Here is a 25267-nt window from a genome sequence, read left to right on the forward strand (position 1 = left end):
CATTTTAATCACGGACAGAGATTCTTTTTCAGTGCACTTCTTAGACCAGCAGTTACAGCTGGATTCTTGGATGCGTGTTGAATCAGAATGCTGTCTAACATTTCCTAGCTCCTTGCACATGCAGAAGCATGATTAGGCTAGCTGGTGGGAGTAGTGAGGAGGAAGGAGGAGAGAAAAAATTCTTGCATGCCACTTAGCAAATATATAAATTGCTACCAAATAATATCAAACAGCTTAAAGTGATTCCTTCCTGAAAGACTAGCCACTACTCTGACCATGAAAGTTCCTTCATGTTCATATTTTAAATATCCACTTCATGACCGTCTGTGGACCTTGGGCAAATCACATAACCTCTCTGTGCCTCAATTTCCTTACTTGTAATATGAGGATAGTAATAGTACCTCCCACATAGGTTGTTGTGAAGATCAAGGAGTTTATACATGTATAAATATAGTGCTTTACATATATAGCGGATTTAATGGTCCTGCTCAGGTGAGGGCAGAGATCTCTTATCAGAGACAGGGCTGCCTGGGACTTGGCAGATCTTCGCTAAACACTAAAGGGCAAACAGAAGCAAATATAAGTGGAGAACAAAATATAGCAAATTGACACGGAGAGCGGGGTTCCTGATCACATGCTACCTGGGTTACTCTCAGGGATTTAAGACCCCATCTAATTCCATCTTTAGCCCCAGTGGATTGGCATAACTTCTCAAGCCCCTCACTGGGGTTTCTTTCCTCCCAGGTTTTGGCCTGTGTTTGAGAGGGGGGTTCCATCCTACACTCATCCAGTTACTGGCTTAGGATCCTCAAGACAGAGCAAGAAAAGGGAGAGGTCCATCTCCAAGGGTTCGCTAGGGCTTTTCCCCGTGCTTGTTTCTGGTCCTCGTCTTCAGGTGACGGAAATCGGTTGAGCTCCTTGCTGACAGCACTGTGACCCCGCCCTTCTTAATTGGTCTTCAGGCAACATGATTCCCACACAGTAAAGGAATATCGTTCCTTTACAGAGCAGCCTGATTTATTGCTGATTATTTCCGCTCACTAGGAAATTTCCCCTGTATTTTGGGCACTCCATTCTTCTGCCCTGTGACTTTCCCCACTACTCATTTGTAGGGACATGGAACTCACCCAACCTTCTCCCAGATGACATCTCTCACGTACTTGATGTCTCCTGCAGCCTCCTGTCTGTCTTGGTCCTCTTGCCTCTGGGCTGACCAGAGCTGCGTGCTCCATCTGCTCTTCTTGAGACTTGATCAGCAGCACGTCACTAGGTCTGCTGCCCTCATCTGTGTGCATCCCAGATGGTCAATGTTTTTGTTGGTCCCTAGAGTTGAATCTATTAATTCTACAAATGCTTGACCGACATGGACTTCTAGTAATCTATGCACTTTCCATCTGATACTTATTAAAATAGTTTGAAAAAAAATTTAGCACCTAGCTCATAGTAAGGATGTGGACCACTGAAATCCCCGACCTTTACAGGTAAATAGATCCTTGAAGGGAGATTTGCTGTCAGACCCTTTCTTACTGTTTTCATAAAATAGATTTGTTAAAGTGATATGTAAGGCTTTATACTGACTTATTTCAATTAAAAAGAATATTTATTTTTTCAGATTAATATAGCAATATATTTCTATTGTAGAAAATGTGGAAAACTAAGGGTCATAAAGAAATAGGAACACTCATACAAATCATGTCACCAAAAGAAGACTAACGGTGAAATTCTGTCATATTTTAATCCAGGTTTTTTAATCTGTGTGTGTAGATATGCCATATTTTGTTTGATCACCTTTTTGCTTTTGGATATTTAACTCATTTCCTTTTTAAACTTTAATAACAAACATCATGATGAGTGTATTTATACATAGATCTCTGAGCTCAGCTCCCATGCTTTCTAGTTACTCTTGTTGAATTTAATATTCATTCTGCAATTTCTTGTTTTACTTATTCATTCTTCCTTTGTATCACCTACAAGTTTGATGACGTTTGCCTAAATGAAAACCATATTTGAGATAGAGGGTAGGTTTTCTATGATATTAAAAGATCATTTAGACTTGTAAGGGACTTTTCATTTGCTTAATGAGTCAGCAATTATTAAAGGCTCGCCGTGTGCCAGGCACAGTGCTCGGTGTACTCCATGCATTAGTTCATTTTAGCATCAATATTCGATAGTGGTTAAGCGTGCACATCTGGAGATGGACTGCACGCATTCCAGGCGTAGCTCTGAGACTTACTGCTTTGTGACCTTGTGCAAATTACTTATCTCTTCCCAACTTCAGCTTCCTCACCTGTACATTCATATAAAGTGCTTGATAATACGATAGGAAAAATTCCGCAAAAATCTCATTCTACGACAAGATCATTTTCATTACCATTTTACAGATAAGAAAAACAAGCCTTAGAGAGGTTAGGTTGTTAAAGGTCCCCAAGAGTAAGTGCAGGTGGGGTTTGAACGCAGGTAGTGTGATCTGTGCTGTGCCTTCTCGAAGTGTCTATGAGAGGTTCTTTACTAGCTTCTCTTCTGCCTGTTTTTCCACAGCATCACTTACCTAGTTACTGACAGAGTCAGTACCCAAACCCACTTCTTCCGATTCTTTTCTTTCCTTCCAGCTTTACTGAGATGCGCTTGACATGCAGCACTGTGAGTTTAAGGTGTACAGCACAAAAACTTGACGTGCATGCATCATGAAGTGATGCTCACAAGTTTAGTGAACATCCATCATCTCATATAGATACAAAATCAAAGAAATAGGAAAACAATACTCCTTGTGATGAGAACTCTTAGGATTTACTCTCTTAACAGCTCTTATGTATAAGATACAGCAGTGTTAATTATATTTATCACATTGTACATTACACCCCTGTACTTATGTATCGTGTAACTGGAAGTTTGTACTTACTGACTACCTTCAGCCAACCCCCCCCCCCCATCCCCTGCCTCTGGGAACCACAAATCTGATTTTTTTTTTCCCTATGAGTTTGTTTGAAGTGTAATGGACCTACAACACTATATTAGTTCCTACTGCACAACATAGTGATTTGCTATTTCCATACATTTCAAAACGATCACCACAGTAAGTCTGGTTAAGATGTCACCAAGCAGAGATAGTACATGGTTATTGACTATATTCCCCACACTGTGCATTTCATACTGGTGACTCACTTATTTTGTCACTGGAAGTTTGTACCTGTTAATCTCCCTCACCTATTTCTATCCTCCCCCAGACCCCATCTCTTCTGGCCACCATCTGTTTGTTCTCTGTATCTATAACTATATTTATGTTTTGTTATGTTTATTTATTGTTTTTCAGATACCACATATTAGTGAAATCATACAGTATTTGTCCTCTGGCGGACTTGTTTCCTCAGTGTAATTCTGACTCGAGTCTGGTGTGTTCACCAGTCCACTGTGATTTCTATAACCTATCACCCTCACAGACCTTGTGTTATGGCTTATATTGTTTTTTCTTCCTGTTACTGTTGCTGAAGTTATCCTTCTCTCCTTAGTCTTATTTGCTCCCATTTCTTAAGTTTTATCATTTCCTGAATACTTACGTATTCTCCGCTTTTTTTTTAACAAAAAAATTTAGGTGGTTTTAGAGGTATCTAAAGGACAATAAGATAAATATAAAATGAAATATGCAAATCAGGGCAAAGAAAAAATAGGAACCCAGTCAGATGATTATTTTGGGGGGGGGTCAGGTAATTAGGTTTATTTATTTATTTTAATGGAGGTACTGGGGATTGAACCCAGGACCTCGTGCACGCTAAGCACGCACTCTACCACTGAGCTGTACCCTCCCTTCCTTGCAGTTAGATGATTCCCAACTAGTCTTGGTTCTGAGACCACAGACATATTTCTCCTATAACTTTCTATGGCAAAATGTTGTGAGTGCTTTTAGAGAAACAAGTTCAGAGGCCCTCATGTCAGCAGGTGGTATCAGGCCACCGTGCACCTTGAAAACGCAAACCTATAGTGATACCCGTATCGTGCATCTAGGTGTGAAGGTGTTTGAGGTAAGACTGTCTTTGAGGCCCTTCGTAGTGTGCACGAAAGTTCCGTACAACCAAGTTTTACTGCTCAAAATGCCAGTAGCACTTCCTATGTGAAACCCTGATAAAATACCATGTCCTTCAGACAACAGTCCATCTAAACTGCTTTCCTCAGTGTAGCTCTTAAGAATAATACTGCATTCAAGTTGGACTTCTCTGATAAATATCCGAATTGCGGCTATTCTTTGTTGGCAATTAAGTGAGAGTCAAGCATTGAACTTCAACAGCAATTGAGTTGGAGGAAATAGTGACATTTTATTATAAAAATTGAGGAGCCCAGCAAAGATACACCTGAACAGAAGGCACCCGCATCTGGCTATAGTGGCTGAAGTGGGCGGTTCCCAAGGGCAGGGCCAAGCTTCTCTTCAGGATGTGGTGTGGGTCCTGCTCTCACATACTAGTGGATGGATCCTCTAGGATGTGGAGGTTTTAATTTATGCTACAGATTTTAAACATGATGCATGGTATTTGTAGTGAATTTTATAAATTAGGAAAATCACAAAGAAGGACGTAAAATCATCTGTATTCTTACTCCTGTACGGATAGTTTCTAATATTTCCAGTTATGAATGTCTTCAAAGTGTGTAGATACGTTATTTAAAAGATTGAATCATACTGTAAATAATATTTTATAGCTTTTAAAACTTTAGCCAAGTGTTTTCATGCTTTTCCTATGCCAATAAATATTCATTTATAATCTATTTGTTAATGACCAAATAGCATTCCATTACTGGAGGCAAGTTAAAACAGGGGTAATCAAATTCTCACATTTGTCATTAAATAAGCCAAACTCACTATCCAAAAAATGTCAAATTTTGATCAGCAGAACTGTCTGGGGTATTCATGAAGATAAACCAGTTTGCAGAATATGTGCCTGGAAAAGTGAATGACTTTATGTGCTTCATGGGATGGTTAGCTATAAATCAGTTAAATGTTGAAACATGCCCATCAAAATAAACAAGGATCTGTCATCCTTTGCTGGCAGTGATTAGGTGCAGGTCCAGCTGTCTGAAGGTCCATCCTGACTCACGAAAGAGCTCTCCCCATGCCGAAGGAAGCACATTTCCTAGTTGCTAGTGAGTTGAGTGAGATCACGGTGCTGCAGCTGACTGCAAGTTCTTGCCTGCGTGGTAGGACGCAGGGCAGCAGGAGGATTAGGCTCTGTGAGTTTGACTGCAGAGTGCCGGCTACTGAACAAACCCTAGGTAACCATCAGTGTTAATTACTGGAGATGATGTGAAACACCCCCCGCCCCCATCAGTCCCTGGCTTCAGTCTCATCTCTGTGCGTATTGATGGGAGTGAGCTATCCTAAGATGTTTGGCTGTCGTGAAGCTTGCTCTGATGCCGAATGAAGCAGGGAGAAGTCTGAGAGATAGAGGCCGTGGGGAAGGTCAGCTCTGGCACTGGGCACTGGCGGAGATGGAGGGAAGTGGTATCATTCTGTAGGAGTAGAAATGCCGAGTACAGTGGCCAGTCTGCTCATCATCTGTGTGTCACCCCCTTCCTTTCTTTCTGCTCGTCCAAATGCCGCACACACTTCAGAACTTCACTCACATCTCCACGAAGCTTTTACTGACCTTTCCCGTTTATGTTCATTTCCTCCTCCACACGGTTTGTAAATTTGGGCCCCTCCTTTTGGCATTCTAACATAACGTCTTGCCTTGTTATTTACATGTTTCACATGTATACATACGTATTAACTGCATAAGAGACATTAAAATATAATTTACTGCCTTCGATCGCAATTGTAATAAGTATTTGTTGAAGGTTTTAAACATTTAAATTGTAATTAAAGAACAAATTAGTAATACATCCTGTAGTTCAAAATTTAAAAGGCACTATAGGATATAAAGGAAAAAAGTCTACCTCTACCCCCGTCCTTGGCCACCTAATTTCTGTCCCGGGGGGGGCAAACCACTATTATTATTAAAGATGCTTTGAAGATAAGAACAGTATAAAGAAGAAGATGTCTCTCAGCCAATCAGCAGTGTCCTGGGGCGGGCTCCTACTGGCTGACCGGAGTTGAAGCTTTGTGAGCTGTCTGACATTACTGTTGTAGCTTGAGGTGGGTCATGGAAATCATCAAATGCTACAAAGCAGAGCTTTTTTTAAAAAAATGTATTTTTATTGATAAATATTCCTTTTAAATGAGCCTTTACTTTTTTCACATTTCTTTTCTTCTGTCTTTCCTAAACAAATGGATAAATGAACAAATATCTGAGAATTGTTTCTCTAGAGAACAAAGAGCCAGGGTTCACCTGCACCACTGCCTGTAGTTCTGACATCTCGAGATAACCACCATAACACTCTGGGGTGCGGCTTTCTAATCCTTTTCCCAGGTGTACTTGTGTTTTTGTGTGAAATTTTTTATGTAGTTGATAACAATTTTTATTAGATTTCTCTTTTTTTGCTGTAAAGGATTGTGCATTAAACTTGCACACCCCATTTCACCTGCTGTGCTGTAGTACAGAATTAGATGCTAAATGAATATTTTGTGGATAAAGAAATGAATGAAAGATCAAGAGAAAGAGCATCATGAGTACATCGGGAATTGTCAATGACATCACAAAGGTTTTACCAGGCTGGAGCAAAGGATCTGGAGAAGGTTCAAACTGCTGTACTGATGCAGGGTGCCTAATCTAGCCTGAATATCATTAGCTCTAGACTGGAGGGTTTCTCTGACTGGTAGCCGCTGCCTCGAAACGACTGTAAGTCAACTTCCTAGAGAATAATGACACCTGTAATGAGCTGTACAGCAGCATCTCGGCCACGGCGTGAAAGCTGGAAACCTAATCACACAACTTTGTTGGACTGGACATACGAGACTAATGGACAGGCTCTGGGTTCTGGGGTGTCTGAAGTGAGCTGAGAGCAAGATGGCAGGAGGAAAGGCAGATATCACAATATCTCAGGATTGGAAAAGGGCTTAAGTCAAATCTTGGTACTGAAACACAGCTTCAGACAAAGTGACATCATTATGAAATGGCCGGGAACCTCACCAGCAGCGCCTCGGTGCGCTGTGAGCAGTCTCATTAGGCCTTCCAACCTGAGATGCTGGTTTCAAATCGTGTTTTGCAAGTCAGGGCTGATACTTAAAAGTGGACTACAGACTTCGCGTGAGCACAGTGAAGAGATTGTTGACTTTCTGTGTGTGTGTAGCCAACACTGTCTTTTACTTTCCTTTTCTGATATTTCATTGTTAGTGCAGAGAAATGCTAACATGAGAATTACCTAGAAACAACAGACAGTTATGTAAAGTAACTATATATGGTACTTTATATCTGAAATCATTAAGACACAGGCAGATCAAAGGAGTCTTCTCATCATTATAGTTTTTTGGCTATTGTGTCTTGAAAGGAAAAAAAATGAAGACCAAAGAAATAATTCTAAGATATTGGTTCACTTATCTATTTGGGCAAGAAATATAGAAGAAGAGAAATAGGAAAACAGTAGAGGCTCATTTGAAAAGCAGAAGTATATTTATGAGTAAAAATGAATGAGAAAATTTCCCCAAATTCTGAAAGAATTTTGTTCTTTTTTTCTTACTTTTACAAATTTGCAATTTCTTCAGGATAAATAAAATCTTTTTGTTGTCCCTTAGAGGTTTGGCACAGCCCCCTAGCGTATGTTCTGTGCTTTATAACACTTCTCTTTACTTAAGATAGTCTTGAGATTTAGGCATATAAATAGATTCTCATGAGGTTATTATTAGGATTTTTTTTGATACCTAAATATTATTTATGCTTCTGACTTTGAATAGTTTTCAAATAGCCTACATGGAAATAATTTGTGGCAGTAGATTTATATATAAATACAAAGTTGTCTTTTGCAGTTGACCATCATCTTCTATATTAATAAACTTGAGGTGAAGTAAATGAGATTTTTTCCTACTTTCTTAGCATTAATTATTGTACATTCTGGGTGAGTAAGAATGTCTTTATGTATGAGGCTGGTGAAATAAGTCTTGATATTTGTGAGTGCTTGCCATATATTAAGCCATTTCTTTCTTGATATTACTAACTAAAAGATAAACTTACTGGCAATATTTGCTTGGCTTAATGGTTCCGAATTAAAAAGATGACTACATATTATGGATAAAATGAACAGACTGACATAGCAGCTACTACACTCTTTAGTTTTTGGTTGCATTTCATAAATAACATTAAGAATAATAGGATTTATAAATTAAAATTTTAAACCCCAATTCTGTATAATTTAAAAAACTTAACTTGTATTTGATTCTCTTGAAGTGTGTTTCTATGTCATTATTTATCTCAAACCACATTGCATCTTTAACGTGTATTTTAATGCCTTATGATTAGAAAAGTTGCAATATGTATTTGCATGTGGTTAAGTGTACGCGTTATCATTACAAGGCGGGCACAGTGAGTTGCTCATCAAAGAAACTCAAAGTTAAGACCCGGCAAGCAAATAGGATTTCTCAGATTACTTGTACGTACCAAGTTTGTATATAGGGGAAGTGATGAAAGGAAGTACACTTTTTTTTTGTTGTAGTATAGTCGGTTTACAATGTTGTGTCAATTTCACGTTTTAATATATAGAGGTTATTTCATGGAGCACAGATCTCTTTCCCTGCTGAAGAAGCAAGGCATTCTTCTCCTTCCTGTCAGCATTCCACTCTTTCTGTAGGGGCAACAGAAAATCCTTTGGTGGCTTCTGCTGCCTCCAGGGATTAACCAGCCATCCCCGCCTGCATCACACATTTAGGGTGTTCACCTCCGCGGACAGAGATGCAGAGGGCCAGGGGTGTGTCTAGGCTCCTTCCTGTTTTGACCTCGTCCACTTACCGGGCCTCAAATATCTTAGACCATTACAAGACCCTTCTGTTGCATCCACATCCGTCTTGTACCTCATTATCTACTTTCTTCACTCCACATGACAGAATACCAATACCTTGGCTGTACTGGCCCATGTAGCTACAAAGATCAGTTCGCTACTAATTTTTTAAGATTTTTTCCTAGCATTAAAAAATATTTCTAATAATTGGAAAAGATTCTAAATACTGCTTTCTTCACTTGAGAATGAAAAGTTTCAGAATGTTATTTTAGTTCTTTTTTTTCCCTTTGATAAGCACTTGTGACTTTATTATTGCCTCTTTCACAACTTTTGATGATGTTGACATGTTTAAATTTTAGGGAACAGTAGCTCTGCCTGATTGCCTTCCAGTGAAAAGCTTCTGACTAAATGATTTACTTACTATCTAATCATGCTTCAAAAAGAATCTTCATGAAATGATACTGAAATGAATGAAGATTTTTTTTTTCAGTCATTAGCCCAGAATTTTTCTAGGATAAATTCCAAGAAATGTAATTTGTTTACTAACTGTTTATAATAGTGTTTTTTTCCTGTATTTCAGAAAAAAAGATTAAAAAAAATACCCAATGTCCAATTAATTACCATCAAGAAATCTTGTACCAATGTAAAGTTCCACAGACCAAGTAGGAGAATGTGAGTTTCCCTGTGGCTAAAACAGCTTTATCACATTAAATAAATCTTTTCCATTTTGAGTCGGGACGTAGTATATTGCATTTCTTTGGTTACTAGTGAGATTGAATTTTAAAAGATAATTTTGCTGTTCATTTTTGCTGTTCCTATACATTCTTTTTATAGGCATTATTTTTCTATTGTTATTTTCTTAATTGTTTATATAATCTTGGCTAATGACTTCCTATGTGTCATCGTTTTTAAATTTTTTATAATTATTTTTTCTGTTTTGCTTCCTGCCCATTAAATTAATTTTAATTGTAATTGTCCTGTAATTTTACATCCTTGAGCTAAAATTATTTCATTTATTCCATCCAGTCCCTCACAATAATCCGGTGAGATAACAACTGTTATTCTCATTTCACAGATGAGATAATTTAGACACAGAGTTTAAATCAGTTGACTTTAAGTTCTCACACTTAGTAAGTGGTAGAGCCAGCCTTTTTACCCAAAGCATTGTCTCTACAGTTCTCTTCTTATTCATGTGTGTTTTTATTATTTAATTGTTATTTCAATGAATTTATTCCTTGTAGATTATTTATTTAAAAATGACTTTTCTCATCTTGAAATCAGTTAGTCTTCCTTTCTTAAAATATATTTTTTACAGATTCCTTTTCATCTAATGCTTGGATTCATCTAAAATTTACTATCAAGTAGGTAAGAAATGAAGCTTTAAACATTTTTTCCAAACAGATAACTGATGATTCCAACATCATCTATTTAACTCTTCCCTCACCCCTCATTTGAAACATCTTTCTTTATCATAAATGCAATCCTATATTTGTATTAAAAATCATTTCTGGGCTCTCTCTGCCATTTCATCAATCAGTCTGTTTATTTTTGTAACAGTAATACAATTACATAAATAGGTTTTTTTATATTATAAATATAGCTTTTCAGTGTACACAGTTTAGAAGTGCAAATGCAAAAAAATTAAAAATCACTGTTCAAATATGATATTATAATATATTGATGTATTCATAGGTGATATTCAAAATATATTGAATAGAGGTGTAAATATAGATATACCTATCCAATTTAGTGTGTGTGTAATTCTGCGTGCTATGAATACACACATACACATATATATAATACTTATTTCCGGAAAGGTTTTACTTATTATAATCTCATCAGCAGTTTAAAGTACCTATGTACCACTTTCTTCAACAGTGACTTTAAAAATTTGCCAATCCAATAGGTGAAAAGCACTTTGTTGGTGAGGTTGAATATTTTCTCATATGTTTACTGGCCATTGATATGTCTTCTTCTGTAAATAGCCTATTTAGATACATTGTCGATTTTTCACATTTTCTTATTGATCTAAGTGACTGTTTAATAAGAATATTAACTCCAATCATCCATATTTTTCATTTGCCTTAAAGTCTTTATGGTGATTTTTGATATGCAAAGTTTTCTTGATATGCAGTGGAAGCAATAATTTCAATCTGTAGAAGGGTGAGGTAATGTTAATGACATGGTGAAGAAAGAATATGTAATTTTCTTCTCAAAGAAAAGAGAAAGCCAATTAGAAAATTCCAGGAAAAGAGTAAAATTTAAAATTTCCTTTGTGAGAAATTCATGGTCTGCTATATAAAATAGAACAAAATTTGACATGAGTTTGGGCACTTTGGGGGGAGTAAGAAAAAATGTCATCTGTTCCTGATGTTATTGGACAGTCTTCTTGGAATGTTGAAGAGTTTGTTTCAGTGAAGGCGAGATTATTATCTCAGCACAAAATTTGACTCTGCAATGAATACTAACACATAGGCATTAATGCAAATACTGCTGATTAGTTTACTATTGATGTTTTAATTTAAGATCTGTAAAGGGTACAATGATACCTTTGTATTTTACCTTCCATCTTAATCTGCCCCACTCTACTCAATGAATAATTTTTTGGTCCTGCCTATTAAGAAAAAGAAGTTGACAACTTGAACTTAGATCTGGGTACGCTCATGTAGTGCATCCAGTAGGTGAAACTGGTGTTCCCATTGCCAGTTACCCAACAGCTCATTCTTTTCTCACATATTTGTAGTGCCAAATGTAGGACCAACTCTTCTTCAGTTCTGAGGTCTGCTTCTGGGCCTTGTATTCTATTCCAGTGATGTGTTTGTACTCCTGCAGTAAGAACCGTACCACTCTGATTACTGTAGTTTTATAAGACTTGCTGTCGTATAGTTCAGGTTTCTACTTTTCCTGTTTGTTCAGAATTTTTTTTGCTACATTTGAAACTTCATTCTTTGGTATAAACTTTAGAATCAATTTGATAAGTTTCATGAAAAAAATTCCATTGGAATTTATATTGTAATTATATCACATTTATAGATTAATATGTGTTAAATTTCCCTGTATTCATTGTTTTAAAATTCAGAGATATGACTTATCTCTCCATTTCCTTTCTTGTCTACTTTTGTCTTCTTTATAATTATCTCCATAAAGGGCATATACATATTGTGTTAATTTTGTTGTTGTTGTTGTTAGGAACCTTACAGTCTGTGCTGTTACTCAGGTGGGATCTTTATTTTCCCATTATATTTTCTAATTTTTAGAAGACTTAGGTTGATATATTACCAGAAAAATCAATTCTGTTTTATATCAAAAGTAGCATCTTCCATAGTATTTAAATTTAAATTGTGCTCTCTTTTGTTTCTGAAAGAAAGTTGAGTTTTTTGGATTCAACTCAGTATAATAAGAACATTTTCAAGATGCCATCAAAGTTCATTTAACTCTCTTTTCTTTGTCTGCCATACCTTGATATGCACTGACATTTCAGTGATCTTTTCCAAGATGAATGCTGAAGGATTGTTGTAATATATTTTAATTCTTTGGTATTAAAACTCTTCTCCTTTTAGTCTTCTGATGTCGGTGTGAAACATCCCAAATGCTCTTTAGGTCTTTGATCAGTCACTTAAAATCATTTTTCAAAGGGTTCATTTGAAAATTTTGATCTTTCTGCATTATCTTTCTTGTTATCTTTCTTATTATCAGGTGACAGGAAATAGAATTCAGCTTATTTGTAACTTGTTTTGTTATTTCTTGTAGTTGTGGTAAAGCCTGTACCTTTTCAAAGTCCATGCAAAATATTATTTTGGCATCCTTATTGACATGGGGTTTCTGTTATCTCCATTACGTGAGAAGTCTTACTTCCCTGTCTATTGTGTACACACTTGAATTCCACTGATCTTGGCAGGGGGTCATATTTTTGTGGTTGAAATGATGTATTGATGTATTTCATAATAGTTGAATAAAAGTCTTTCATATTTTGCTTCTTCTTTTTAGTGATTTTTTTTCCATTGAGCATTTTGAAAGGAGGAGACGATTGACATGCTGTCATGTTTCCTTTGTACTTTAACCTTTGATTATTTGAAACTCTAGGTGGTCTAAAAATTATGTCTGTTTATTATTGAGGATGCTGGGTGCACCACAGAACACATGAATCCCTGAATATTTTGGCTTAAATCCATTTAGTTTAGCCAATAAAAATACCCTGAGCAGCACCAAAAGGGAAGTAAGACGTGTTTTGAGGAAACAATTTACTTTGCAAATGACTTAAACTATGCACTTTGACGGGCTGAGCATTATATTTAAAATATTTTTGCTAATACGACATCTGAAAAATGGCCATCATTTCTAAAATTTACCGATCTTTGAATATTAGTGAATTTGTACTTTTTTATATACTTGTTAGTAAGTTGCTAGCATCTCTGAGACTTGATGAATAGTTTCTAAATATCCTTTTCCATGTTTACATGGAAGTCTTGCCATTTTTCTTACTTATTTGTAAGAATGCCTTATCTGTTGAGAATGTCAGCTCACTGTCAGTTGTATGCAGGAGAGTTCCCACTTTAATGATTGCTTTCAATTAAAAACTTTTTGGAAATAATTTCAAACCTACAAATTTACAAATTTCAAACCTACAAATTTACAAAGACAGGACACAGAACTCCCACATCTTCTCTTACCAGATTCCTAATTGATAACATTTTTAGCTCAATTGCTCCGTATCACCTTCTATCTCTTATTCCAGTGTACCTTTCACTGACAATATACCCTTATCACCTTAAAAACCCTAGTGTGTACTTTCTTAAAAAACAGAAAAAAGAACACTCTCCCTGTGTAAGCATCATAGACATTCCAGTCAGGAAGTTGACATTGACACCACAAAATCATTCAATCTTCAGACCCCACTGAAATTTCACCAACTATATAAACAATGTCTCTTTAAAATTTTTTTATTGAGGTATAGTCAATTTACAATGTTGTGTTAATTTCTGGTGTACAGCATAGTAATTCAGTTATATATATATATTCTTTTTTAATATTCTTTTCCATTATAGGCTATTACAAGTTATTCAATATAGTTTCCTGTGCTATACAGTAGGACCTTGTTGTTTATCTATTTTATATATAGTAATTAGTATCTGCAAATCTCAAACTCCCAATTTATCCCTCCCTATCTCCCTTCCCCCTGGTAACTGTAAGTCTGTTTTCTATGTTTGTGAGTCTGTTTCTGCTTTGTAAATAAGTTTGTCTTTGTTTTTTAGATTCTACATATAAGTGATATCATATGGTATTTTTCTTTCTCTTTCTGGTTTAATTCACTTCATATGACAATGTCCAGGTCCATCCTTGTTGTTGTAAATGACATTATTTTACTATTTTTTTTTTATGGCTGAGCAGAATTCCATTGTATAAATATACCACAACTTCTTTATCTAGTCATCTGTTGATGGACATTTAGGTTGCTTCCATATCTTGGCTATTGTAAATAGTGCTGCTGTGAACATTGGGTGCATGTATCTTTTCAAATTAGAGTTTTCTCCAGATATATGCCCAGGAGTGGGGATTGCTAGATCACAGGGTAACTCTATTTTCAGTTTTTTAAGGAATCTCCGTACTGTTTTCCGTAATGGCTGTACCAAACTATATTCCCACCAGCAGTGTAGGAGGGCCCCCTTTTCTCCACACCCTCTTCAGCATTTATTGTTTGTGGACTTTTTAATGATGGCCATTCTGACTGGTGTGAGGTGATACACCTCTTTCTTCCTTCTTGGTCTGTGATTCCATTTTTGAACACATGTTGCATTTGGTTGTCACATCTTATCTCCTTCAACCTGGAATAGCTCCAGTCTTTCCCTGGTTTTAGCATACTTTATGGTCTCAGAAGTATAGTCATTTCATTCCATATTATCACTCTCAATCTGGATCCATCTGATATTTCCTCATCACTCAGGCCATGCATTCTTGTGAGGAATACAGCAGAAATGATGTTGACCACATCTGGAGGTATACTATGTCAATACATTCTACCATTGATGATATTAATGTTGGTCACCTGGTCAAATTGGTGATCCACCAGCTTCTACAGTATTTTTCCCTTTGATTTTGATTAGTATTTTATGGGGAGATAGTTCAATTTTATTCCAATATTCTGTTCCTCATCAGACCTTCACTCACCTGCTTTAATATCCACTGACTGTTCCCACCTGTATCAGATACAATTGCTTCTTAGTGACATGAGTAAAGTGATAAAATGGAAAATTGAACTCATTCTAACTCAGATTCATTTTTTGTACTGTCAAAAACTTGAGGAACACATGTCATGTAAAATATATCCCTAAAAATGGTAATTCAAACTTTATTGCATCTCATTTTAAGTGCATATCAGCAGTCACTATGTAAGGCATTTTTAAGTTAACTACTGTATTTTTCTTTAATTAAAATTATTCATCTATACTGAATGAAATTTGGAGAAAATCATATCTCATTTCCATACAGATGATCTGCCTAACTTTTCTACCTTTGTCTTTATAGCTTTATATATAGTGTTGCATTTATTGAACCAAAATTCACAGATATTTATAAAAACAAGATCAGAGTGTAGATAAGTTATATTTCCGGGCAAATTTTGCTGAGGGGCTTTTACATTTAGCCTTCTGTGACATCTAATTATTGAATTTTCACTTTTTGACATTTCTAATGGTTAAAAATGCATGTATTCTTCATTAAAAAAATTGATTATTTTCCATTAACCAGTAACTGAAATAAATAAATGACAAAATCTTTGTATTCTCCAATTTGTCAGAATCCAAGGTCTAATGCAGGAGTTTTGTTCAATCAGAGTGAGAAAAATTTGCTTATGTTTAAGCTCTCCATTTGTAACTAGATTTGATAGTGTAGAGTAATAAGAACTAATAAATATGAAAACAGTATAAAAATGTATGGTGATGTAATATAAAGTCTTGGCAGAAATGGAGAAATCCTAGACATGAAAAAAGAAGGCCTACATTTACAGCAGATTATCATCCAGGGGAGTGTCCGCTCAGGAAGGTGATGAAATGGGAAGCTCTTTGAGGGCCTGGACGTGGTCTCTTTTCCCAGCATTCTTCGTGCCTGGCACAGTGCCTACGGTCAAGATGGCTGGTAGATATTTGAGGAGGGACCGAACGAGAAGTGCAGAGCACCTGCTGATACTCGGTCTCGGGTTCTGGTTGATTTCTTAGGTTCATTGAAATGTTTTCTCTGCATTATAAGGATGAACACTTTACGAGGTTCCTACCTTGCGTCGTGTAGTCCCCTAAATACCTGACATGGATTAATCTCGTTAAACGTGCGTCACCATCTTGGAGGTAGATACCATTATTATCCCTATTTTCCAGATAAGGAAATGGGGCCATGAGGGTTTGTCTTATGTCCAAGGTTACAGTAAGTGGCAGAATCAACATTTGAACCAGGCTGCCTGGCTCCAGGGCCCGTTCTCCTAACCACTACTTGACAACTTCTCTATGTTTTAGAGCAGTCCCATGGCCTTTCTACTTCCCTCAAAACCCGAGAACTCTATTGACAGGGTTAACACTCTTGCTTTCTGTTGAAGACAACAATCATATATTTTCCCTCTATTTAACTTTTTTGTTATCCTAAAATTTTTTATCTAGAAATTTTCTTTCTTAAAATTTACTGCTTTATTTCAATGGCATCATCATGGCCTGCTGAGGCTGACACAGTATAAATAAAGCCCTGGTGGCCTGATGGTTGGGAAAAATATTTTTTAAATTTTTAATTGCTTCTTCATAAAAAGTTTATGCTAAAACTTAAACATAAGATTCCTACCTTTTTAAGATTTCTATAATAGCTAGAATTTGGGGCCAGACTGGATCTATTTTCTTTAGTTAGTGGTGTTCTGTACCCATTTCAATTGGGAATGCTTGAAGTAATAGGCTCACTGAGAGCGAAATGTCACCTCAGTGGGTGACCCATGAATCCTGTTGCCTTACTCCTTGGCTCTTATTTATTTTGAACAATAGAGGAGACATGATGACCCATGAAGCATGTCAGAAAACAAACGCTGCAGTGTTGACAGCTTACTCTCCCCTGTGACTAATTCCTTCCTTTCAAATGCAGCCTGCCTAGAACGTCTAGCTGTCTTACATGCATCAGTGCTTTTCCTTTATTGTCTGCCCATAGTTTCAGAATGTGTTACATATAAAGCTGCCTGAAATTCCTACACAGGCCAACCTCTATTGGCCCAAGGAAGTCCTATCGATTTTTTTAGGACCTTAGGAAAGCAAAATGTTAATTTAAGGGGAAGATTTGAAACCAAATAAAATACTGCATGAAATCAAAGTTCATTGAGGGTCTTGGGGGGTCACTTAGTCGCTTCAGATAGTTGTGTTCCTAAAAGCATCATAAATCACTTTTTAGGTGAAGGTGAAGATGAAAAGTTGCCATCTTGGGAATATAATTTTCTTCCAAAATATTGTTTCTTGTTTATTCTTTAAAATAGTGCAGTTGCATGCTTGCCTTAATACACTTGTAAAGCCACTTAAGTATCTGGAAATTGAAGAGAACGTTGACATATTCTCTTGGGAATACATATATTTATATATATATATATAATATATATATATAAAATAAATATATAAATATATATATATATATAAAATAAATAAATAAATAAATATATAATTATATATATATATATATATATATATATATATAATTTTTCATCTAGAAATATTTTTTCTTAAAATTTACTTCTTTATTTCAATAGCACCATCATGGCCTGTTGCAGTTGATGCAGTATAAATAACACCACTGTGGCATGCATGATTGAGAAAAATATTTTTTCTTTTAATTTATATATATATATATATATATATATATATATATATAAATTATATATATATATATATATATATAAATACACACTCACACAAACACAAATCCCAATTCATGCAAAACTACAATAATACTTAATTTGTTTGTAAATGTATATGAATTTTAAGAGATCACCAAGTTCTTTCCTTCAGGCTGACTTAAATCATTCTAACAAGTAAAACTACATACAGAAAAGATGAATTTATTTTCCTTTTAACAAAAGAGTTTGACCTATATAGCCAAATTCAGAAATTAAAAAATGGCATAATACTGATTTTTTTAAAGTAAAATTAAGCACAGAATATCTTATGCACTAGGTGATCAAGTAACTAATGATTCCTCAGTAAGCATGTTACTGTCTTCTTACTTATCTACGTGTATATATATTTATAGATCCTTTCATATTAAAGTGGATGTGTTCTGAGAATTTGATGTGCAAAATATAATTTCTATATTTTTTGAACCCTACTTGACCATTAACATCCATCATGGATGGTTCCCCAAATCCAGGGATAATTCACTCTACTTCCTTCCTGCAGAAATAGAATTACATATACCCAGTCAGGGAAGAAATTTATGTTTTTATATAGGTCTTTAAAAATAACTCTTCTGTAGGAGTTTCACCTTTAAGTTCAAATGAAGTGATACCTCAGTTGATAAATCCCTTGAGATCAAATGTATTTCATTACTTAACTATATTAAACACACACACATATGCGCGCGCACACACACACACACAACTCCTTAAAGTCTTTTAACACAGAACTGCTGATGCTTATATGTAAATCACCAGATCTTCTAATTTTCCTCTTAATATGTTAATCTGAGTTGTATAGAAAAAAGTATGACCATTTCTGAAATGAGAAGAATGTTATATATTATATAGTATGGGGATAGTACGTTGGAAAAGTTTTAGAAAGAAGGAAAGAATGCAGTGACCCTTTCTCAACCTACCACACTTCAGTGTAAACCCCTCTTGGAGAGTTAGTGAAGGGTGAGACTTTACCTTCCTTTCAAGTATCATTAACATCTTCACATTGGAACAAGGACCAGAGGCAGAATAGGTTTGGAGATGCTTTCAGGAGTGGGATGGGATGAATCTAGTCTCCCAGTAGACACCCTGAGTTCTCAGGGAGTGACGGTCTTATTGTACATAGCCTGTACTCATAGGTCGTAAATATAAGTTGAGAATCATTGCAAAGGTCTCCTTTTTCCCATATGGATATTAATTGATGCTCCCCAGTTTTTTTAAACAACCATTATTTTCTCTAAGAATTATAGTCACTTTTGCTATAATCAGCTGAACCTATATGTATGGGCCTGTTTCTAAGCTATCTGTATGGCCCTGTTAGTCCGTATTTCTATTGCAGGTTTAACTACTGTGGTTTTATAATAATTTTAGATATGGTAGCATAAACCCTCCAAATTTTGTTGTTGTTCTTCAAGAATATCTTGGATATACTTGCATTTTTCACATTTTATACATGCTTGTAATTCTAGAGTCAGCTTGATTTTTGGTTGGAATCTCATTAAACTACATTTAAATTTGAGGGATGATTTATGTATCTCCATTAGAGATTTTAAAATTTCTTTCAGTAAGATTTCATGTAACATTTTATTTCATTTATTTTATAGAGTTATTGCACGTTTTCTGTTAAATTTATTCTGGGGTATGTGATGTTTTGATGTTAATTTAATTGGTGCATTTTAAATTTTATTTTCTAGTTGTTAGCAATACAAGTGAGTTTTGCACATTAATCTTCCAGTGATCTTTGTCAAATTAATTCATAATTCATTATTATTCATTTATTCATGAATTCATTTATTATTTATTATAATATTGACTACCAATAACAGTGATAGTTCTTTCTTTTCAATTCTCATACATTTAAGATTTTTTCCTTTCTTTTTTGCCCTGGCTATTCAATTCAATATGGAATAAATATGGAGTAAAAGTGTGCTAGCATCTTAATCTTCCCAATCTCGTGGGGAATGCTTTTGATATTCCATCTTTAAATACGATGTTTGCCATAGTTATTATTGTTATTTTTGTTTATTTGTAGATTATTCATCTCATGTAAAGCAACTTTAGTTTTATTCAAGCCAAAAACTATGAAGTGTTCCTTGATTCTCTCACACTGCACATTGAATTCTAAGAAAATCTTTTTTCAGTTAAAGAAGAGTTGATTTACAATGTTGTGTTAGTTTCAGGTATATCGCAAAGTGATTCAGTTATACATATATATGTGTATATGTTCTTTTTCAGATTCTTTTCAATTATGAGGTTATTATAAGATATTGAATGCAGTTCACTGTGCTATACAGTGGATCCTTGTTGTTTATTATATATACAGTAGTGTGTATCTGTTAATCCCCAACTCCTAATTTATCCCTCCTCACCTTTCCCCTTTGGTAACCATAAGTTTGTTTTCTATGTCTGTGAGTCTATTTCTGTTTTGTAAACAAGTTCATTTATATCATTTTTTAGATTCCACATGTAAGTGATATCATGTAATATTTGTCTTTCTCTGCTTGACTCACTTTACTTAGTATGATAATTTCTAGCAGTCCAACCTCCCCAGTTAGTCTTCCTCAACCTTGCGCGTGCCGGTGTGTTCTTCTGTTCATTCTTGATAAAGCAGGGGAGACTCATCTTCTCTGAGTCTGCCACTTCTTAGTACTCTTTCTCTCCAGTCTTTTTCTAATTTCTACCTGCCTGGTCTCAGTCACAACTAAGTGAATTGAGGTTATGAGAGGACCTGGCATTCAGTAGATTTCCAACAACTCATTTCAGCTCCTTGACTTTTGTGAGTGCCCCGTGCTGTGGAGTGAGTACTCCCTTATTATCAGTGCTTTATCATATCTGTTCTTTCTCCATCCTTGTACAAGACCTTTCTCAAAGTGATAGTTTAAAAATACCCACGATGCCACTAAATTCTCCTCCCCTCCAGGATCATAGCTCAAAGTGTTGTTTCTTAGAACATTTTTGTGTCATGATGGCCTCATCATTAGTAGTAATAAATTACCTCCATTTCATGAACGGCCATTTTTCCTTTTATTTTATTGTAAACACAATTATCTGGGGTAATAAGATGGAGAGGTTGTTATTCAAGCTGTCATGTTCGATCCCAGGGCTTCAATCATGAATCAGTTCCATTTGCTACCGATCTTTCCCCTTGGTGATATAATTTTGGCTCCTGGTTATATTATTTATGAAGAAGCTTTTTTATCCTCACTGATCTAGCTACATCCCTCTCCTTGCAGCAAGAATTTCATAGTAGTATTATTTTTAGTTTTGAAATAGCTAAACTTAATTTTCTGTTAATAATGTGCTTCTTGTTGAGGCTCTCTAAGCTTCAGTGTTATTTGGCCTTATTCATTGTCATATTCTCAGTGCCCATAGTAAATATTCGCTGGAATAGATGAACGAATAAGGCACAGTTTAGAAAATAGTCTTCCTTTTATGGTTTAAGAGAAGGAAGGTCTTTGTTTTATAAAAATGAAATGATCGACCCTATGAAGTCATGAATTATTGGTCACCAGATGAATTCAAACAAACTAGATGACCATTTGATGGGAATATCAGAGATGAGATTCAAGCTTCGTTACTTGGGTAGATTCTCATTAAATTACTTTCTGTCTGATATTCATGCTGAAGTTAAAATCAACCTTGAAATTACAGGTGTTTAAATAACATGCAGAAATATGTCATAGGAAATAGAAACATAATCATAACCTGTGTGGAGTGCTTACTCTATCAGGACTGTGCAAAGTAAGTACTTGTAACTCTTACTTCATTTGTAAAATGACCGTATAAGATCATCAACTCTTTTTTTTTTTTTAACATTTTTTAAATTGTGTTATAGTCATTTTACAATGTTGTGTCAAATTCCAGTGTAGAGCACAATTTTTCACTTATACATGAACATACATATATTCATTGTCACATTTTTTTTTTCACTGTGAAGGTCGCAGCTCTTATTACCCCTATTTGATAAGGAAAGAAACAGACTTGGAGAAGATTTTTAACTTGTCCTGTTGATGAACTGTGGAGACAGGAGTAAGACTCTGAGATCTTTTAATTTGCTACATTATACAGCCTTGCTGATGACCAAATACCATTGAAAACAAATGAACAAAAATAGAATCAATATGATTCTAATGAGGGATGCCCAAGACGATCTCTTTTACTCCCCTCTCTTCCATCTTTCTCAGTATTTGAGGGCATCATTGGAAAAGGCGAGGTGAAACAGCCATATTAGACGAACGCAGCCGCCTAACACACAATAATTCTGGCCGTACTACTGGACTTCACGTTTCATGTTTTACTTGTTATTCTACAGCCAACATAATGCTGTCAGCCAGTTTCTATGAAAGTGCAATAATCTTCTGTCTTGCCTGTAACTTATACCTCTCAGTTTCTCCATTTTTTCAACTAAAAAAATGTTTTCTAGAGGCAGTGGGTATAGCTCAGTGGTAGAGTGCACGCTTAGCATGCATGAGGTCCTAGTACTTCCCTTAAAAATGTATTCAAATTGCTTGTTGTTCACAGAATTGGCTATAAGGAAGCTGGACTTTATAAATGATGCCTGTTTGGGATTATTGACAAATAATACAAATAGTTACCATTTACTGAGTGCTCATTTTGTTTCAGACGCCATGCTTTATATGGATTGTCACGTTGAATCCTTATTTTACAGATGAGGAAACTGAGGCAGTGAGAGGTCAGGTCATAGGTAGTAGCTAGAGGCGGAGCTGATTTTTCGATTCCAAAGCTTGTGCATGTGACTCCTTTGCAACTGTACCAGCTGTGAACCACAGTAAGAATGCATCTGGCACTAAAAGTGCATGTGGCTTTTCTTCAGGTGATGAATTTACACCTGGATTATGGCTTAATGTTCTGAGATGATCTGATCATTTTTCTATGTAGGTTCAATTTAAGGCAGCAGAAAAATTCTCATTTCCTGTTGCATGCAACCTTTTCGTCAGATGAGACATGACCTTATTTTTAATCCTTTGATCTTGAGTTATGAAGGAGGTTGTTAAAATGAATGATGTCCTGCCACCATTGCCTCTTTCTCTGAAGCCTAATCTTAGTTTATATTTCTGCCATTGCAAAGGATATTTGATTAACAAGGGCATCAATTATGATAAAGGGTGAACTTTATTTCTGGTTTTAGTTACCTCTCAAAATTATGAATAACAAATCAGGGAGACATGATATGTTGCAGTGTGACAAATTATCTTCTTGGGATTTGAAATGTGATTTTAATTTAAGATAGTAAATGCTCATTAAACCTAAAAGGGGGAAATAAAGGGCAATGCAGAGAAGGTTAAAAATCACACATGATTCTACCACTCAATAGCTTTTAAAAATGTTGATACATTTTATTCCAATTATGTATTTTCCCCGTGTGCACAATTGTAATGTATTAATTAGGGTTCTGGCTCGTAAGGGGACTTTGGAGGGGGTGGGTGGGGAGGGCAGTTTAACAGAACTGATAGGAGGCTTGGGGCACCTGCGTTTGGAGCAGGCAATAACCAAAGGCAGCCCTGGTGGACTAGCAAACGAGAAGCAAGATGCAGAGTGACCTCAGTATAGCTGACTGCGATGCTGCTGCCCTGCCACCATGCAGGGGTCCCTCCTCCTTCCCTTCCCTGCTGTGCTGCATCCGGATACCCAGTCTGGAAGAAGAGTATCAGGTTGCTGGGATGTGTCGTGGGCCTGCCTGTGGCTGTACCACCAGGAAGGAAGAGACAAAATTTGACCTTGGCTTTTTGAAATGAAAAAGATAGCTGACATGTTTTGTGTGTGTCAAGTAGTGCTCTAAGTGCTTTCTTAACTCATTCCAATCCTCCCAGAAGGCCTCTGAGGCAAGTACAGTTCATATCCCTGTTTTGCAGTTGAGTAATCTGACGAGGCACAGAGAGGTGACGCGGCTTGCCACTGCTAGGAAGGCTGCCAGGATGTGAACCAGGAGGTCAGACTTTAAGGCTTGGGGGCTTAACCACACTGATCTGCTGAGCTTTGGGGTGAGGGGAGGGGTGAGGAGGTCCAGGCCTGCCTCTCACTGAGATGCCGCCCAGTGGGGTACAGGTGGAGTTCTGGAGATGAATGTAACTGTTAATAGATAAAAGATTCATTGAAATATGCCTAGTGTTCATCACAGATACTTTTAAACGTATAATTATGCAATAATCATATTTTCCTGTAATGTGATGTTTTTGTATGATTTTGTGCATCTTAATAGTGACTGGTTTTGAAGATTTGGATTGACTTCTTTCAACCTGATTTCCCTTCTTTTAATGAGAGCTAGTAGTTATTGAATACTAACCACATGCCAGGCACACCTCTAAGTGTTTTATATCATTATTTTTTTCTTCACTGAATGTGTTTTGTGGATGACTTATCTATTTCATTTCATTGAAAAAGAACAAGTGAATGATGCTAATACAAATGTAACTTTTAGTAAAATATTTAACTTCTGAAGGGTTGTTCTTTTTGGGGAGCCTTGTGTCAGCCTCTTTGTTATCAAAGGATGCTGTTAGTGCCTCAAGTTTAGGACTCCAATACAGGAGACATTTCTAATACTGTCCAGAGGAGGAGACCTGACCGACAACAGTGCTAAGGTTCTTGCCTCCGTGTGTTAAGAATTGTAGTTACAGAACAATGGGGCGATGTGTTTGCAGGTGTTTTTTTTAAATGCAAACACCTCTCCATCATTATAGATTTCACTAGTTGAGTTGATTAAATTATGAATACTTATTATCAAATAATAAGACAGAAAGGATTCTCTGATTGGTATCTTCTGGATCTAAACCCAAACAAGTTGGTGTTCTATTTATCCTTAATAAGTTCTTTGGTGTTCTATTTATCCTTAATAAGTTCTAAACATGATTTATATTCTTGACTACTTAGTTTATTATTTTAACTTAAAATAGAACTTTTACTACATATGTGTTTGCATATATTATATTAAAGAAGTAATACATAATTAATAAAGAACATTCAAGGTTGTAAAAATATTTGAGAAGGTTCTTCACATCCTTTTCCCCTAAATTCACTCCTTTGAGGTGACGACGGTTAACGTTTTGGCACATATTTTGATCTTTTTTCTAAACACACACACACAGTTTTGTCAAACTAAATGGGATTCAGTAGAGCTTTTTTTAGTTTACTTGATAGTTAACTTTGGCATTGTTTCATGTCAGAACCTCATTCTTTCAGCGAGTAGCATAGTGTTCCAGAATATGGATGTGTTATAATTCCCCTGTGAGCAGAAACTCGGTATTATATCAGATTTTCACAATTTCAAGTCTGCAGTGAGTACCTTCTGCATACATCATTGTTAATTTGTGCTGTTAATTGCAGGCTAGAATTGGAATTGCTGATTTAAAGAGTATGCACATTTAATGTGTTCATAGTTTTATCAGATTGCCTTTCAAGAAGTCCTTGTCAATTAATTTGACCACAAATAGTGGATCAGAGTGCTTATCCCCACATTCCTATTGACACTGGGTATCATTAATCATTTTGATTATTGCTAATCTA

General features: G+C 35.9%; 1 protein-coding gene across 3 annotated transcripts in view; it reads left to right on the forward strand.

Annotated features, from left to right (window-relative positions):
- NELL2 (neural EGFL like 2) overlaps positions 1–25267 on the forward strand; it is a 287493-nt gene that overhangs the window by 50469 nt on the left and 211757 nt on the right. The window lies entirely within an intron of this gene.

The sequence above is a fragment of the Camelus ferus genome, chromosome 12 (genome assembly GCF_009834535.1).
Source record: "Camelus ferus isolate YT-003-E chromosome 12, BCGSAC_Cfer_1.0, whole genome shotgun sequence".
NCBI lineage: Eukaryota > Metazoa > Chordata > Mammalia > Artiodactyla > Camelidae > Camelus > Camelus ferus.